Below are 14,684 nucleotides of genomic sequence, written 5' to 3' on the forward strand. Positions count from 1 at the left end.
TAAAATGATCGAATGATGGGGAGTATATTGTTTTGACCTGTCTGTCTGTCTGTAATTCTGTCTGTCATTCTGTCCCAAAACTTTAACCTTGGTCATAACTTTTGCACTATTGAAGATAGCAACATGATATTTGGCATGCATTTGTATCTCATAAAGCTGCACATTTTGAGTGGTGAAAGGTCAAGGTCATCCTTCAAGGTCAAAGGTCAAATATATGGCTTCAAAGCGGCGCAGTAGGGGGCATTGTGTTTCACAAACACAGCTCCTGTTGATCCAGGAATCCCCCAAAAAGCCTATTATATTCTTGCAGCGATAATACGACTTGAAAATTAAATTTTCGTACAGATACCAGAGCTTAAATTATCTTCTATCAATATTTAAAGGGTTCAGTTCCCCTGTTTCTATTTTTAGTGTCATTTTGATTTAAATAAATGTTCATAACCAAAGCACCATCACTGGCTCAGTACCTTCCTGAGAGAACATTTGTGCCGCGCTCTGTGAAAAAGGGGGTATAATGCATGTGCGTAAAGTGTTGTCCCATATCAGCCTGTGCAGTCTGCACAGGCTAATCAGGGACGACACTTTCCGCCTAAACTTATTTTTTGCCAAGAAGAGACTTTCTTTAAACGAAAAATATCATAGCAGAAAGTGTCATCCCTGATTAGCCTGTGCGGACTGCACTGGCTTATCTGGGACGGCACTTTACGCACATGCATTTAACCCCCTTTTCACAGAGCACGGCTCATTTAAATTGTTTCTATGACAAAGCACATGGATGAGGGTTAGGCTGAGGGTTTTAAAAAGTACAATTCAAATTATCAAACAAATATTAACAAAACACCAGTCCAGGTGAAAAGGCTGAGAGTTACAAGAAGCAATCTTCAAAGGTCAACCATGGAGATGTTAAGTAGGTTGTTTGTAGTTTTTCACACTAAAAGCATCCACAACTAACCTCTTATTGTGATATCTGACTGGATTGCGTTGCACAAGCTTGTTCGTCAGTCATTGTACTTTTATCTGAAAAATGTCCTATGGATTTTCAAGTGCGCTGTCAACGAGATGTTTTGATAACGAAGTTTCAATGTCATCATGACATCACACTTTGTGGGGGATACAGATTCATGTCAGTTGGCGACAATCTGGCAAGTTAAGTAGAAATGTAAGAACCTGTACAGTCTGTGGCTTTCTCATGTGGTACTGTACTCATACTTGCTCAATCTCCAAAAAAAATAAAATCATTTGACTGGTTTCAAGGATTGACTTGAATCATTTGACTGGTTTCAAGCATTGACTTGAATCATTTGACTAGTTTCAAGCATTGACTCGAATCATTTGACTGGTTTCAAGCATTAACATGAATCATTTGACTGGTTTCAAGCATTGACTTTAATCATTTGACTGGTTTCAAGAATTGATATATATCATTTGACTGGTGCAAGCACTTATTTGAATCATTTGACTGGTTTCAGGCATTGATTTGAACTATTTGACTGGTTCCAAGCGTTGATTTGAATCGTTTGATTGGTTCCAAGCATTGCTCAACGAATCCCTGGGGCCATTACAAACATGTGAACACGATCAATTCCAATATTTATTTTTTGCATATAGTTTAAATAAGTTATTTTCTATTTTCTTTTTGACTGTAAACAATGAATTATAAAATGAAAAATTATAATAATTATTATGTAGAAAATTGCATCGATACTGAAACAGTAACAAACAAATAAGCAGCACTTTGTGAAACCAGACTTCATGTGCGTAAAGTATCGTCTCTTGCCCTCATATATGCTTATTATATTGCTGTTAAAAGTATAAATAGGAATACGTCAATCCATGGCTTTTTTAAGAACATTATTTGGATAAATACTGACATCATTTCACTTTTGCATGCATGCTCCCCAAATTGAAAAACAAATGAAAAATGCGTCATAAGCCCTAAACCACATTGAAAAAGTTCAAAGGGCTGTATGCAAAGTACATTTAATTTACCCCACCCACAACAATCTTCAAAGTAAATTATAAAATGTAAGGTGTGTCAGTTAAAAGAACAATGCTTCTGTTTCATTAAGTAATAGATCTAATCAAGACACACTGGTAGCTGGTGCAGTGTATGTGTTGTATTTATGTGATTCACTAACTCACGTGCATGAGCAGAAGGGGAGGGAAGGGGGTAATAAAGTGGGGTTTTGCACTACGCCCCTGGGGTTATTTGTGGTCATTATCCTCAAAAGGGTATTTGCACAAGAATCTGTGTTTCTGATTGTTATCTTGTTAAGTTTGATAACCAATTACTTGAGGTATGCCTTTTCTGTACATACCTGAGTACTGTTACTACTACTACATGATAACACAGATTGTCTAATAACCCATTTATTGGTTACACTGAACTAAATCAGTGAATTCTGAATAAGCATAAATAGATTTTGTGATTAAATTACCAATATGTATAAACTAATTTAGTTTAACTGAGTGTTTAATTAATTCTTTAAAAAAAGATAATCAAATCAATTCTCATATCTAATGCAAAACAGAATTTTCCTGAACTTTTGGACTCTTCTGCCCTAAATTGAAATAGTACTATGATTATTAACGTAAACCATTTCATCCATAACCTTTTCTTTTTACAGACTTCATATTTATTTTCATATAATGTGTAACTAACAACGTAAGGGGTAAGAAAACAGTAGGGATGAAAGAAGATGTTTTTCACAAACATATTCCAAAAAACTGAGAAAAAAATGTGCACACAAATATAACTCAAAAATGTATTTGTTTTATTGTATGTTACATGTAGCTAAAAAGCTTTCAATTGTTCTCTAAATATATTCTTTTTTTTTTTGCTTATAGCAATCATTTCTCCCATTGTAAGTCTAGGCTGGAGGTAAAGCTTTAAAATTACGGATTGTGGGTATCATCTGTGCCTGATTTTAATTTCAAAAAATAACATTTTCCCCAGTAATGTTATACAATTAACTTTGACAGATGTTGGTAAATTACTATTTAAAACATAACAAAAACTTTTTTTATGTCCCCCACTATAGTAGTGGGGGACATATTGTTTTTGCCCTGTCTGTCTGTCTGTTTGTATGTCTGTTGGTCTGTCTGTTGGTCTGTTTGCGCCAACTTTAACATTTTGCAATAACTTTTGCTATATTGAAGATAGCAACTTCATATTTGGCATGCATGTGTATCTCATGGAGTTGCACATTTTGAGTGGTGAAAGGTCAAGGTCAAGGTCATCCTTCAAGGTCAGAGGTCAAATATATGTGGCCCAAATCGCTTATTTTATGAATACTTTTGCAATATTGAAGATAGCAACTTGATATTTGGCATGCATGTGCATCTCATGGAGCTGCACATTTTGAGTGGTGAAAGGTCAAGGTCAAGGTCATCCTTCAAGGTCAGAGGTCAAATATATGTGGCCCAAATCGCTTATTTTATTAATACTTTTGCAATATTGAAGATAGCAACTTGATATTTGGCATGCATGTGTATCTCATGGAGCTGCACATTTTGAGTGGTGAAAGGTCAAGGTCATCCTTCACAAGGTCAAGGTCATCCTACAAGGTCAAACATCATATAGGGGGACATTGTGTTTCACAAACACATCTTGTTTGGTAGATGTAATCAATGCCATTATGTGTATTAATGGCTCTTTCATTATACAAAATATTATCTGTAACCTACAATTATCTTGTTGGATCTGGAATATTCTGAATAAAAATTGTCCAAGCCACACACACACTGGCCCCTGCTACTGAAAACGGGCATATCCTATCAAATAATTTCTTCTTAATTATACAATTTAATAAGTGTGCATGGTTTTGTACACTTCCTGCTGGATATTAGGAAACATTTAGACCAGGGCAGGAAAGAGCATTCAGGCGTGACCTGGTGTTCATGGTAACAAGGGTGTCAGGTTATGGAGTGTTTCTTAACTCTTAAGATGTGGTCAGGATTAATTAACCCTTTACCACTAAGATACTGTTTTTTGACCCATTTGTAGTCCCTTAGAAAGTTACATTTGATTAAAGACCTTTCTTACTAGATTTGAGTTTTAATGGCTTTATTTCCAACCCTTAGATACTGATGAGCAGCAAACAGCATAAAACCTGAACAGACTGCGAGTTTCTCGCAGGCTGTTCTGGTTTTAGGATGATTGCACATAGCCATTTTCAATTTGCTTCTAAGTGGGAAACGATTCAGAAATAATGATTGAGATATGTTTGTTTACCTGACAAAAAGCGATGATTTAAGCCGTGTCATGCGAAAATGAATCTTAAGCCATATGCAGCCAGAGTTCTTATTGTCCCCTACCGGTTTCACCGGAGGTGACTTATGGTTTGCGCTCTGTCTGTCTGTCTGTCAGTCACACTTTTCTGGATCCTGCGATAACTTTAAAAGTTCTTAATATTTTTTTATGAAACTTGAAACATGGATAGATGGCTATATGGACATTATGCACATCATTTCATTTTGTTCCTATGTCAAAAATTCTGGTTGCTATGGCAACAAATAGCCTAGAAATAATGCTGAAAATGGTGGTTTTCTGGATCCTGCGATAACTTTAAAAGTTCTTAATATTTTTTCATGAAACTTGAAACATGGATAGATGGAAATATGGACATTATGCACGTCATTTCATTTTGTTCCTAGGTCAAAAATTCTGGTTGCTATGGCAACAAATAAAAAATTCTGACAATGGTGGAATTTCTGACAATGGTGGAGCCGGTAGGGGACTATATTGCTTGGCAATAGTCTTGTTTAAAACCTGGTTTAAAATCCAAAATGTAAAGGGCTTCCACAAGTACCATCTTCAAAGTTTAATGTTGCTGGAATAAAGCCAGTAAACCCTATTTTGTACACCTCTATAGACAGATTGAGTTTGCAATTATGCAATCATGTGGGATGGGTGAACAAAATAATTTTTTTATAAAAACATATTCATGTATGGATCTTACTTTATTACTTGAAAACATATTTAAAAGCTTAATCGATCAATATGGAATTAGCACATTTGCACAATATGAGAATATCAGCATAACAAATATTTTTATATCGCTTACCTTTAATTAAATTGGCGCCATTTTAATCTTGACTAGATTATGAATTTTCATCATTGAAGTGGATATAATGTTAGCCAGTTGTAAAAATGTTTTTTGTACAAAAAGACTACAAAAGCAAATATTTGTCCATTCTATGCCGTATTTACGTTAAGGCCATATCCAAGCATCAGAAAGCTTTGATTGTCTCCAAAAATCATTTTAAGCCTGCGTGTCAATATTGACATCGGATTATCGAAGGTTTTCCAAAGAAACACTAATGTGTTTTTTTAATAATCTGTCATTACGATAAATGTTATTGGCTACATCAGTCACTGAAACAGTCTTGCCGCAAAGTAAATATTTTATTATTCTAAATTACCTCATACTATGTTTAGGTAATAAATCGGCAATAAAAAGCTTTGCTTGTTTTTAAGGGTTGGGTAAAATGCTGTGGTCATGTAAATGATTCATCAATACAATATGATTATGAAATGTGTTAATAATGGACAGTACAAATATTTACATATTAACTTAAAATGAGAAAGTGGTCTTAGGAAATTGTGATTTCAGTTTCAGTTTGCTAATTGGATTTGGATTAAATGTATGTAAATCATTTTGTTACTAAAATACCAAACTTCATAATTTCTTGCTAATAATGGCTTGAATTACACAATTTTCAGTTTGACCATTAGAAATGTAAAAACATACTAAAATGCATTAAATAACGAGTTTTATGTGCAAATCAGCAACATTATTACATAAAAACTTTTTGCCAATTCTGTGTTAAATGTTATACTCTAACATATAAAAGCCTTTCTATAAGTTTGTTAAATTTTGATAAAGTGTTTAATATTTAAATGGATGCAATAAAAATGATAACATTCATGCGATTCAATGACCTACGTCATGGATGGGGAGGCTGGTCTGTCAGGCTACGCTGGCGGCATATGGCTTTAAACCCATTTTTGCAATACTCCTGTCAAATAATTATTTCAATACATTGTTCCCCAATGTTACATAGTTTCTGTTCACAATTAGCAGAGGCATTTAGCTGGTAAAAGAATGGCCAGCCTCTGTTTATTCTGAAATGCAATTATCTTAAATGACCAGCAATAAAAATGCAATTAATTTCTACTTGTTGTCAGAATAAGCCTTGGTTCGCCTTTGATCTTGTGCGATTAGGGTCAGTACTATAATAACCAGCGTTATACATGATTGGCCAAGCTATATCAGACTAGCAGAAATGCTTTTGCAGTTGTAAGTAGAAAATGGTCGTCAATTAGTGACTACTCTTAATTGTCTACAGTAGTCAACTGGAATCTTAAAAGGTCCTGACATTTGGATAGAACTGTAGTGTTTTTTATGTTATCTGCCTATCCAAATATATTAAAATCAAATCAAGGAGATTTTTTTTAATGGTTCTTTAACCCTTTGAGCGCTGGAACCGGATTTTGAAGGCCTTTGCAAACAGTTTGGATCCAGATGAGACGCCACAGAATGTGGCGTCTCATCAGGATCCAAACTGTTTTTACTATTCTGATAGTATTCTTTGAAATAAATCGAAGAAAATGCTGATTTTAGAAATTCAGCAGAAGACATTTTAGCAGACGACAAATTTCCCAGCATGCAAAGGGTTTAACCCTTTCCCGCTCAGAAGCAAAGTGAAAATGGCTGTATGCAAACAGCATAAAACCAGAACAGCCTACAAGTACCTCGCAGTCTGTTCAGGTTTTATGCTGTTTGCTGCTCATCAGTATTAAAGGTTTGGAGATTCAAGCCTTTAAAACTTGAATCTTAGGTACGAAAGGTCCTAAATTAAATATAAATTCCTAAGCGACTACAAATTCGTTAAAATACGTATCTAAGTGGTAAAGGGTTATAACCATCCCAGATCATTAAGATATTTTTTTATTAATCATTATTTTATTTTTCCCTTTAACTTAATATTTAATTATGAGATTTGCAAAATTCATAATAAGTATTAACGATAAACTTGACAAATCTTTGGAAACAATGATAGTTTTGGAGTAGTGGAAATTAGTTTGGAAAAGGCTTAAGGTTTGATGCTAAAGAGTTCAGTCTCGAACTGTTAGGTCCCAAGTCTATTCCCTATCAGCTTAGTGTTATTGTGCGTATTTAGTGAAAGCTGATGTTGTCTATGACAGTTTTCTGATTCACAAGGAAGCCAAAGAAAAGATGAAACAGTCATTTAGACATTGTGGGGTTTCGTATTTCTAAGTAATTTTATCTAAACTGCTTTTTTGTCAGAAATCATTAGTTTCTAGGGATTTGTAGAATTTGAGATTTTGTAGTGTGACATGCAATAAAAAATGTTTTGTTTAAAATCGGTTACTATGGTAATAAGCATAAATTTAGTGTCTGACTAAAGATAAAATATTAGTCAAAATGTATTATGTTGTTATTATTATTTGCCATCACATAAGCAGGGTTCGATAAATCCACAATATTCCGGCAGCGCTCTTCCTGCAGGGCGAGTGGCATTTCTGGCCGAAAAATCTAAATTTCAAGTTTTAACTCGTCTTTACCAAACAAAACAACGTTTAATCGGCGAAATCGGATGTTGATTTCTCCACACTGCGATAAAATAAGTCCTGTCCCATTATGCGCTGATACCGGTATGTTCCGTGAATGTATCTTTTACAGTACGGTATATGGTCTTTTAATACTGCTAAAAAATTCGTCTAAATTCATCACATCTTTAGATTGAAAGAGTGGCTATTGACAAGTTTTAATGGACGAAAATGCCAAAGAGAAAACTGCATTTTGTACACACAGAGGCTTGTTTGAGTTTAACAAAATGCCTTTCGGACTCTCCAATGCTCCTAAAGTGTAATCATAATGATTGTGACCATGGGGGACAAAATAAAAAAACAAACAAGTGAAAAGTGTGTTAAAACAGTTTATAAGCTTTATTGAAGCTCTTGAGTTAACAGTTCTATATGAAAACCAATATAAATTCCCAATAAAACATATTAGTTCTGATTTATTGCAGTTTTTGAATAAATTGCAGGGCAAGTACATATTTCAGCAGGGCAAGTGAAAATTCTTAGCTACTGGCCCTGCAGGGCAAGTTGCCAAAAACAATTTTGTCGACCCCTGCATAAGAATGCTTGTATTATTTTGTTTATCAAATCATTTCAGTAAAAAAACTAACAATGTTTTCATAAGTTCAGGATACATTTTTTAATTACATGATTTTGAATGTTTAATATTGCAACAAACTACTAAAAATATAATAAATATAGGATCTGACATGCGTTGTCATATCATACCATATTTTATTAAACGAGTTCAGGAATTTTGTTAGTAAGCGAGCCTTTGGCGAGCTTAACTAACGAATTTCCTGGACGAGTTTAATAAAATATGGTATGATACGACAACGAGTGTCAGATCTTTTTTATCACATGCTTTTAAATGAGCAAATTTAATCAATATTAACGCAAACATAATGATAAATCCCGAATGTTGTTTAAATTTCGTGACGTCATTTCAGCAAAATAACAAAATGCGATTGGTCAATAAAGGAAAACTTAGCCAATGAAAACGCTTGAAAATGTTGTATTACACATGTGTAATATAAAAAAATATGTAATGGCTGTATTACATGGGAAACAGGGTAAAGCAGGTGATAAAACTACTGTACACCTCCAGTAAACTCTACACTGGTGTTTGCTATGAGTGAACAAACAATAAACTCTTTTATAATACCAATGCTTGCCAAAATGTAAATGAAATAATAATAAAAATGCATTATTTATGCAAATGAAATAGTAATAACATTGATGCATTTTGTTTCTGTAAATTTGTTTTGTAAATGAAATTATCGTCATGACACAAAATAAGTCAAAATAATAATAATGATGATAATAGTAGCAACAATAATAAAAAAAATTGTAATAATAATAGTAAATGAAAATAAAATGTCTGTAAATAAAATAATAATGATAATATATAAATTCTGTTACATAAATAATCAATAATAATAATAATATATGATTAATGTATGCTAAGTGTGTCAAAGCAATGATTAACTGCCAATAAAATGCAATGATCAGCCTATCATCCAAAACAATCCATGCACCACTTGAAAATTGGCAGACACTGATTACAAGAAAACAATGCTGTCAAACCACAATAACACCATCAGATTTATGGGATAATCCTCAAAAGCTGTAAACAAATTTCTAGCAACAAGTGGGTATAAACACCTAGGACAATTCTCCTAGAAGGTCTTCACTGGCAACACTTCCAGCTAAGTGGGAATCACGAGCCACTTCAAAGTGCCTGATGGGAAAAGAAGTTTTGATTTAATACAATCAACTGGTGATTTTGGCATATCCTAAACCACTCTACAGTTGAAGTTGAAGATTACTAACTTATCCTTGTTGTAAGCCTGTCTTTTTTTGTGCATCAGTTATGCGTTTATTGATTTATTTGGAATTAACATATTTCAGATACTTGCCTATATTGTATTGAAAATTATATAAGAGAAGTGAATAAGAGGATAATATTTGGGGAATTGGGAATATGTGTTGAAAAAAATAAATAAATAATTGTTTGGGGAATAAACCCTTTGCCCCATTAAAAGCAAAGTGAAAATGGCTTTTGCAACCAGCATGAAACCAGAACAGCCTGCGAGTAACTCGCAGTCTGTTCAAGTTTCATGCTGTTTGCTGCTTATCAGTAACTAAGGGTTGCAAATGAAGCATTTAAAACTCGAATTTAGTAAGAAAGATATTTAATTAAATGTAACTTTCTAAGGGACTACAAATGCGTCAAAATACCCATCGAAGTGGTAAAGGGTTAATGCAAACGAAATGGCTTCAAACTATAAAGTATAATGTTGTACACAAGTTGTATTTATATGATTTTATATGGAAATAAATATAAAATATATAAGCCTAAGGCAAAAAGGGAACTTGTATATTTCAGTTATTAATGATGTATACAATAACACTTAATTAAAACTATTGTAATCCAGGCTAAATGTTTGAGCAAGTTTGGTGCGATAGTTTCAAGTGCAGAAACTTTATAAATGCCTATGTTTATTGCTTAAATCCATATTAAATATAGATATTTTAATATGCTAAATAATTCTACAAAGATCATTCTGTGTTTCACCTGGTATTTTAATATATCAAATAATAGTTTTTTTTGAGTGTCTGCTAACATAAGGTAGTGCAAACCCTCAATGAAAATAAACCCCTTTATAAAGTTGATTTACTATAAACACATCTATTCAATTTAACAAATGAAGCAAATTTCACAGAGGGTTTAGTCTGTCCATAATGAATACGTCAGATTAGTGTTTGGTTGAATTAAATTATAAAATATTCCCTATTAGGTAAGAAAATTTATCATGTGTTAATAATCCTAATAAATCAAACAAGTGCAGTGTAGGAGTAAAACTCTCCTGTTCAAATTGTAATTTGTGGCTCAGTCTTTGATGAAATTTGCTGTTTACTGTGTGCAAATACCTTTTTATTTGAAGATGCATATGCATTTAATTATATTAATCAATCGCTTTAAAATTGTGTTTTTTTTAACTGAGATATCAGTTTTATTCAAATTTCATTTGTCTTGTATGTTTGCAATAATGTTTAGAATCAACTTTAAAATCTCCGTTAAAAAAAGGGCAGTTTTACTAGAGCGCAAAAGGGGCAGGAAGGCCAACTGAAGAGCAGCGGAAAATATTTGTCGGGAAAAGCAAGGTCACAATTTAAGGTCAAAGGTAAAAGGTTAAATATACAAAATTTGTACTGGACACTTTTCCGGAGCATAATTTTGTCCAGCATGGATGAATTTTCCCAAAGTGATCAGCATGATGATAGGGATAATTGACTGCAAAACCAAGGTCCCTAGGACTAATGTCAAGGTCACACCTTAAAGTCAAAGGTCATACTTAGGAAATTTGCATGTGACACTTTGTATGGAGCATAAGTTTATCCAGCATATATATATTTGTTAATAACGTGGCATGATTGATTAGAATGATTAGATTGATTGTCACATCCATTATCAGGTCCTTGGTCCAAGGTCAAGGTGAAAATTTAAAATAAACTTCAATTAAAAGTATTTTCAACAGCATCAATGAATTTTCATATAACTTGCTGCAAGTGATCATCGTAATGATATGGAGTGTGACGCGCAAGAACCAAGTCCCTTTGGCCAAGGTCAAGGTAACAGTTCAAGGTCATGGGTTAAATTTACACAATTTGTACCATTGATGCAATGTCCTGAGCATTACTTTGTCTAACTTGAATGGTTGAAGGTCAAGGTCACAATATACTGTGAAATGTAAAATAATAAAAATGAAGTAAGGCATTGTCCAATCTTGCAATACTTTGTTTACAGAAAGGTATATCTTTGTGACCAAGGACATGTTTAAATACAAAAATAATTATATCTCAAAATGATTATTAATAAAGAAAATAAAAATAAGCATGAACACTTAATTACTAAGAAAAGCTAATTAACATATAATGAAGATAAATATGCCTCTTTGAATGTGACTGTTTGTAATTACTGTTTAAAAAAATGTATTCTACATTACATAAATTGTTAAAAGATAAAATTAATACTATTACAAATTCCACAATGTAAAGTATTAACATGTGTATTTTTCAGAAAATTATAAAATATATTCATAATATTTATATTGGTATATTAAAAATATGGAATATGGAATAATTTTCACAACTTTCTTTCCACAGGATTCTGCAGATACTTGCTGCTTTGACCAGGTACTGCATTCTGATTGGTGGACAGCTCTAGTGCAAAATCTGCCACCCTACTGTGCACAGGTAACACACCACTAGTTAAGAGACACCTAATACACTCTCCCCAATTTCACTCCAGTCCAATAATTGACAGCTCAGTTAAATCGTGGAGTTAACTTTTGGGTAATAGATAATAAGCTACAGTGGTTTGAAGTTACTAAAACACTTGCTATTATAGAGAAGAAAGGAAGGATTTTTATTGTAAAATAATCAGACAAATTTATGTGGTGTAAAGATTTCATATTATTTTATAGCAGGGACATTTGATGGTGTAAACAGTTGTAAGGATATGGTTTTAAAGAAAATAATTATTTTCGGGTGTTTATTTAAACCAGTGAAGAGTTACAGGGTTGTAAAGACAGCAGACGTAAAAGTTGTTCAGATTACATTTCGACAGAACATGAGCTATGAATAATATGATAACAATAAACTGGTGATAATATGATTAAACAGAGATTATAAAGATTATCTGAAGAATTCCTATCTTTATACAGTAGCGAAATTAAGTCATTTACATGCAACTTTCAAAAAAATTACTGTTAATAATAGAATATATTAAAAATATTAATACACATAGTGACGCATAGTGATTTTGTGTTTTTTGTGTAAGGATATATTTGAAAAGTTGAATATTGGATTAAACATTATTTGAGGTAAGAAAAAATATTTTCATTTTAAAAATAAAACGAGAAGTTATGATAAGAAGTTAAAGTTGTGAATATAATTATATTGCCTAATAATTTAGTTAGGAAATGGTGCAAAATATTGGTAAAATAAAAATTCATGAATTTTTGTTTGTTGTAATAATTATGCAATATTTTTGTGTTCACGTTCTAATAAAAATCATGATCAGAAAAAAAAACAATACAAGAAGCTATGCTTAACAACAAAATGTAAAAATGAAACTATATATGTATATGTTGTAAACAATATAATGAATAAAACAATGGTGATTTATATAAAACCTAAAATATGACATAATGTATGAAATAAATTGTGTACACACTAACTTCAACAAAATAATAATCATCCTCAAGTTTTAAACATTTAAACTTAACATTACAACCATAATGTTATACCGGGTACTTTAAGTTAAATAGTTACCACCACTGTGGATAATGTTATTTAATTTATCAAATATTATTTATATTAAACATAAATTAATTGAAATGTATAACACACAATTAATGTAGCAAATAGGCATGTTATTATAAATATAAAAAAAGTTTCTCAATTAATGATTTAGATTCATTGGGAAGTTTCAAGTCCCCCCAACTGTTAAAAGCTTTCTTTTTAATTTCAAAGCTCCAAAGTTCCAAAGCTTGATGTAAGTGGTTTCCTGACAGACCAGGATTTTTTTAGAACTGCAACTCAAGGTTACAGCCAGTCAGTTCCTGTGTTATTTCAAGAAAAAGAAAAGAAATATTTTGTTTAATAGTTTTGTAAGGGCCATTCTCAATAGGGCCATGGATAAAATTAAACAGTGCATATGATAAAAATAAATGTTCTGGCGACCACTGTTCTCTAGGAAAATGGGGTTTAATGCATGTGCAGAAAGTGTCAACCCAGATGCAGTCTGCACAGGCTAATCAGGTACAATACTTTCCAACTACATTGGAAAGTTTTGTCCCTGATTAGCCTGTGTGGATTGCAGAGGCTAATTTGAGACAACCTTTTACGAACATGCATTAAGCCCTGTTTTCCCAGATCAAGGCAGTCTTTTAGCTGCTTTAATCCTTTCCCACTCAACAGTAAGTGAAAATGGCTATGTGCAAACAGCATAAAACCAGAACAGCCTGCGAGTGACTTACAGTCTGTTCAGGTTTTATACTGCTGCTCATCAGTATCTTAGGGTTGGAAATTAAGCCTTTACAAAATGAATTTAGTAAGAAAGGTCTTTAATTAAATTTAACTTTGTAAGGGACTACAAATGTGTCAAAATATGTATCTAAGTGGATAAGAGTTAAACAGGTCAGATTTAGACATGGGTATTTCAGGCAAGTTCTAGTACCTAAAATTGTGAATGGACATGTGGTATAATATACCCATTTAATTCCTGCTGGGTTATTTATGTTCTATTGTCGGATTGGTAACAGTTAAAATTACCACACTTTTATGGCGTCAAGTTAATGAAATCCAAATTGAAACTGTCTTTTGGCATGCTGAGATAAAAAATGTTCAGTCCATTATTTCTTGGGCATGACAACAAAGTATCCCACAAATAATAAATAGCGATTAATAATGCGACTTGTAGTGGATTTTCTTCAATTATGATGAAATGACTGTGAATTTGCCAATCAAATGTGAAAGAGCATATAAATGCATATCTATTATGTTTGTAGATTAAACTGCTTGATAGACCCCCTGTAAGAATTCATAACAAAACTATCGTTTTTGAAGATGCAGTTCAAGTGAGTCCCCCACATCTTAAATGTTATTGAAACATATGAACGCTACTATTATTATCAATATTTAAGGCATCTTTTTCGATGTTTGCTTGGAGAAAAGATAATAAGTTAATATGGATTGTACTGCTGGAGCCTTTAATATAAAAAGTGTGTTAAAGAAGTTGTATTCTCTTTAAAAGTCAATTTTTCTTGGCATGGGATATTTTGATTGTTTAAACAACCTTAAACAACCTTAACTAAAGCAGTCTTACCTTCAAAAGCCTTCAATACTGCAGATTGGATAGCGTTTAAGGAAAGTAATGAGTGATCTCCGCACAAAGAGTAGGTAAAGACCTGGTCGTCATTTTATGATTTTTGCTATCAATGCTTGTTCTCGGCTAATTACTTGATAACAATCATGCTCGTCCCCTTCCATTGTTGGTTTCGCTCTA

General features: G+C 32.7%; 1 protein-coding gene across 2 annotated transcripts in view; it reads left to right on the top strand.

The window, feature by feature from the left end:
• LOC127842965 (uncharacterized) overlaps positions 1-14,684 on the top strand; it is a 90,390-nt gene that overhangs the window by 25,697 nt on the left and 50,009 nt on the right. Inside the window, exons 5-6 of one of the 2 annotated variants that reach the window (XM_052372771.1) lie at positions 10,706-10,797; positions 11,780-11,869. The gene's annotated coding sequence lies outside the window, so the exon portion shown is untranslated. Of the gene's footprint in view, positions 1-10,705; positions 10,798-11,779; positions 11,870-11,901; positions 12,499-14,684 lie in introns of those variants that run through there. The other variant, XM_052372772.1, reaches the window with a different exon arrangement.

The sequence above is a fragment of the Dreissena polymorpha genome, chromosome 8, assembly GCF_020536995.1.
Source record: "Dreissena polymorpha isolate Duluth1 chromosome 8, UMN_Dpol_1.0, whole genome shotgun sequence".
Classification (NCBI taxonomy): domain Eukaryota; kingdom Metazoa; phylum Mollusca; class Bivalvia; order Myida; family Dreissenidae; genus Dreissena; species Dreissena polymorpha.